At 61.7% G+C, this 5,000-nt stretch overlaps 1 pseudogene; it reads right to left on the bottom strand.

The window, feature by feature from the left end:
- LOC126442566 (large subunit ribosomal RNA) overlaps positions 1-5,000 on the bottom strand; it is a 10,569-nt pseudogene that overhangs the window by 3,883 nt on the left and 1,686 nt on the right.

Here is a 5,000-nt window from a genome sequence, read left to right as displayed (position 1 = left end):
AGACAGCAGCGGGAATCTCGTTAATCCATTCATGCGCGTCGCTAATTAGATGACGAGGCATTTGGCTATCAACAGCCGTCTTTATTCAAAATAATTTGAATAACACAAAATATATACATATATAGTACGTGGCAGGTGTTTGACGCCATGTCCGCCACCGAGGTGGGGACTTACAGGGCGGTACCACAAAATACAAGTATAAAACTAACATACACATATACATATATATCAGTGCGGAAGAACAGCAAAAACACAAAATGAAGACACAAAGAAGGAAGAACAAAGACGGTTTATTCCTCCTGTGGATAGGCCCCAGGAGTCAAGGCGAAGAAAAATAACCAGCAGCCTAGCCGACGCCGACACGCTGCTTCGGGCTAGGAGCCGTCATACGCTCGAAAATCTTGTAACTTTTGCAGCAGCTCTGTAGTGTTCTTGTGCTCAGCACCGCCAGTTCTCGGGGTCGGAAGCCTAAGGCGGCGAGATCCCTCGCCGACGCTGGAGACCATACACCCCTCCAGTTCAACGTCGCGGTGGACACAATCACCTCCTCAACGTCACGGTGCAGGTTGGAGATGGCACGCCGGATGGACGGCGTGTCGTAGTAGGCCGCCTTCTGGGAGTGACACCAGTCGAGCCGGAGGTGGTCTCCGACTATCTGGGCGTCGACCACGCGGGCGATGCCGTCTTTGACCGCCACCACGTCAGGCTTGCGGATGCCCTCAGGTGTTCGGAGGTGGGGCTCCACAGAGACATTGAAGCCCCTCTGCGCGAGTCCACGGGCGACATAACGCACTACAGCGTCATGGCGCTTGACCCGGGACCCGTGCGTCCTAAAGCAAGCCTGAAGTACGTGGTTGGCGGTCTCCACGGCCTGGCACCCCGCGCGGCATCTGGTGTCCGCCTCCCGCCCGCGACTGCGCCGTGCCTTCGTAGGGAAGGCGTTGATGCGGGCGCGGAGGGCGTCGATGTATTCACGCCCAGATAGCAGGCGACTGGTGTCGGCGACCCACTGATGTTGGCCACTGACGGCGGCAGAAGATGACAGTGCCGCACCGTCAATGGCGATGTGTAGGCGCGCCGCCCACATTTCCCCAACCTGCGTTGACGATTTGAGGAGGTGGCCCTCCCACATTAGGTGGCGCTCCAGCACCTCGATCTCACGCTGTACCTCATCCATGCCTGCACCGTCGCAGGCTGGCCCTATCTTCTTCAGCGCCAGGAGACGGGACCGACGGAGGGTCGGACCCATCCATCGGCAAGATGGAATGCCGAGGCCCCCCTGGGCAACAGGAGCGTGGAAGTATCCCAGGGGGGTGTCCGCCGGAAGGCGGAACCATCTCCTGACGGCGGCCCGGATGGTAACGTCGGCCGACTTCAATGCACCCACCCGGGTGCGGCTGAGGGCCAGCCCGTGGTACAGGCCAGGGAGAAGTACGTTGGTGAGAGCGTGGAGGCGCTGTTGCGGCTTCAGCGGAGCTCGGGAGATGACGTCAAGCTGCTCCACCAGGTGGCTACGTGGATTGAAGACACAGCGACCCGCCGTGGAAAATTGCAGCCCCAGGTACCGGAAGGTTTCACCCACACGCAGGGCAGGCATGGTGGTATTGCCTGCTGTGAAGGTGACATTGCTGTCCACCTTCACCTTCTTCTCGCGCCCTGACGCGACTAAGGCGAGGGTGAAACACTTCCGGGCGTTGATCTGCAGCCCCAGGTGGGCGAGGGCTGCGGTAGCTGCGTCGATGAGGGACTGCAAGCCCCTCGGGGTCGCTGCAAACAGCAAGACGTCATCTGCAAAGGCCGCAGCGTTGACTCTGCGACCGAGGATCCGAGCTCCGATGTGGGAGGGCAGTTGGCCTAAAACGTAGTCCACCGCAAAGTTGAACAGGAGGGGGGAGAGGGGATCGCCCTGGCGAACGCCCCGTGCTGGCTGCACAGACACGCCCACGCCGGCGCCGTCCGCTATCACTGTCGTGCTGCCCTCGTAGCACCGCTCGACATACTCGACAAAGCAATCCGGCAGGCCATGCGCCTTCAGCACGGGGCGAAGGGCAGCATGATCTACCGAATCGAATGCCTTAGATACGTCGATCGATGCCACAAAGACAGAGCGGCAGGAGCGAACTGCGTCGGTGAGAGCAGTGTCCAAGATGAAGGTATTTTCCAACATCCCATCCCGAGGGATGAATGCCCGCTGACGTTCGTCCACAGCACATGCGCGCATCAGGCGTGACGCGAGAACCTTGTGAAAGGTCCGCGCCAACACCGAGCAGACCGTAATGGGGCGAAAGTCAGCGGGGGATGTTGGTGCAGCCGTTTTCGGGAGAAGGGACGTCCGCGCGCGAAGCAGGCGTTCCGGAAGGGCGCGGGCCAGAAGGAAGAGATTCATCACTTTCACCAGGACTTCGTGCGGCAGGCGCCGCAACTCCGCTGGGGTAAGGCCGTCCGGCCCGGCTGCTGATCCCCTGGGCGGCAACGCGGCGGCGACCTCCTCATGTGTGACCGGCCCCCATATGCACTCGAGAGCGACAGGCTCTGAGTGCGGGAGGAGGCGGTCACGAATGAAGCCCGCGGTGGAGATGGGCTTCTTGGTGAAGAGGTCCGCCCAGAAGTCCAGCAGACCAGGGATGGCAGGTGGCGGCTGGAGCAGGGTGCCATCCAAGAGGCCGCGCACGCAACGTGCACGCGACCGTCGGAAGGCATCCTGCGTTCTCGCGTACTCCCAGCGGCGCCGCTTGCGCTTCTGCGTCGGCGGCGCGGCAGGCGGCCGCTTCGATGGTTGGCGCGGCCGCTGTGTCCTGGTGATCGATCTCTCCCCTCTGGACCCGACCGACGCAAGGGCATCCGGGAGCATGCCCAGGATGACATCGGGCGGCGTGCCCCGCCCCAGACCTATGACACGATCCAGGGCAGAGAAACGCTGGGGGGAAGCGGGTAGCCCCGCCAGATGCTCCCAGATGGCGGCGTCAGTCGGCCCCTCCGGCGGCGGCCCGGTGGTGTCGGCCGCGAAGTCCTCGGCTGCGTCGACGGGCGGCGCAGCGGCCTCGCCCGCGTCAGGCAGCGGGCTCGCTGCTCCCCGGCGGGACGCCGGCTCTTCCCCCCGACCGATCTCAAGCGCCTCCATGAATTGGCGGACAAGCTGCTTGTGGGCAGCTTGCCGCCGTCGGCACTTGATTGCCTCGAGCGTTCGGTCGGGGAACATCCTGATGAGTTCTTGATTGACGAAGAAGAACCGGGCGTCCCTCTCAAGGAACAGTTCGGCCTCCGCCTTGGCGAGCGACAGGACTTCTTCCTCCGTCCACCTCGCGCGATGCCTCTCCGTGACGATCTCCGCGTTGGCGGCCGCAAGATGTTGGCGGCGGCGATGGACCCCGAGACCGTTCTTGGTTGTAAAGCTGCGGTGGCACTCACTACAGGTATACATAGCTGCAAAAGTTACAAGATTTTCGGCACGGCCGGTTGGCCGGCTAGGTGCTGGGGGAGTTGGGGTGGCACCTTCAGCGGAAGGGCCACCACTTATTCTCTGCTTACTGCCCCCAACTAAAAAAGGGATAGTGCGAGGGGGGGCTGGTAACCCCCCCAAGCCCCTGGTGCGGTCTTCCACTCTGCGAAATCAGCGGGCCCACGAGAAGGGGAGAAGACCGCAGGAGAGGAGAGGCTAAGAGGGCTAGGCCCATGTATTGCGCATCACTCTCCCTGTAACTATAACCCAAGGAAGGCACCTCGCAGCAGCAGCACGACTACATCAAGACCGCACTTCGAGAAGCCAAGTCCGGATGCAGCCACACCGCCGCCACTTGGCCACCTTAAGAGAGTCATAGTTACTCCCGCCGTTTACCCGCGCTTGCTTGAATTTCTTCACGTTGACATTCAGAGCACTGGGCAGAAATCACATTGCGTCAACACCCGCTAGGGCCATCGCAATGCTTTGTTTTAATTAGACAGTCGGATTCCCCCAGTCCGTGCCAGTTCTGAGTTGATCGTTGAATGGCGGCCGAAGAGAATCCGCGCACCCGCGCGCCCCCGGAGGAGCACGCTAAGGCGGACGCGGCCTCGCAGCAAGGAAGATCCGTGGGAGGCCAAGGCACGGGACCGAGCTCGGATCCTGCACGCAGGTTGAAGCACCGGGGCGCGAACGCCGCGCAGGCGCGCGCATCCTGCACCGCCGGCCAGCACGAGGCCAACCAACGGCGAGAGCAGACCACGCCCGCGCTAAACGCCCGCACTTACCGGCACCCCTACGGCACTCACCTCGCCCAGGCCCGGCACGTTAGCGCTGACCCACTTCCCGACCAAGCCCGACACGCCCCGATCCTCAGAGCCAATCCTTATCCCGAAGTTACGGATCCAATTTGCCAACTTCCCTTACCTACATTATTCTATCGACTAGAGGCTCTTCACCTTGGAGACCTGCTGCGGATATGGGTACGAACCGGCGCGACACCTCCACGTGGCCCTCTCCCGGATTTTCAAGGTCCGAGGGGAAGATCGGGACACCGCCGCAACTGCGGTGCTCTTCGCGTTCCAAACCCTATCTCCCTGCTAGAGGATTCCAGGGAACTCGAACGCTCATGCAGAAAAGAAAACTCTTCCCCGATCTCCCGACGGCGTCTCCGGGTCCTTTTGGGTTACCCCGACGAGCATCTCTAAAAGAGGGGCCCGACTTGTATCGGTTCCGCTGCCGGGTTCCGGAATAGGAACCGGATTCCCTTTCGCCCAACGGGGGCCAGCACAAAGTGCATCATGCTATGACGGCCCCCATCAACATCGGATTTCTCCTAGGGCTTAGGATCGACTGACTCGTGTGCAACGGCTGTTCACACGAAACCCTTCTCCGCGTCAGCCCTCCAGGGCCTCGCTGGAGTATTTGCTACTACCACCAAGATCTGCACCGACGGCGGCTCCAGGCAGGCTCACGCCCAGACCCTTCTGCGCCCACCGCCGCGACCCTCCTACTCGTCAGGGCTTCGCGGCCGGCCGCAAGGACCGGCCATGACTGCCAG

The sequence above is a fragment of the Schistocerca serialis genome, unplaced genomic scaffold, assembly GCF_023864345.2.
Source record: "Schistocerca serialis cubense isolate TAMUIC-IGC-003099 unplaced genomic scaffold, iqSchSeri2.2 HiC_scaffold_1379, whole genome shotgun sequence".
Classification (NCBI taxonomy): domain Eukaryota; kingdom Metazoa; phylum Arthropoda; class Insecta; order Orthoptera; family Acrididae; genus Schistocerca; species Schistocerca serialis.
This window is presented reverse-complemented; position numbering and strand designations above follow the sequence as displayed.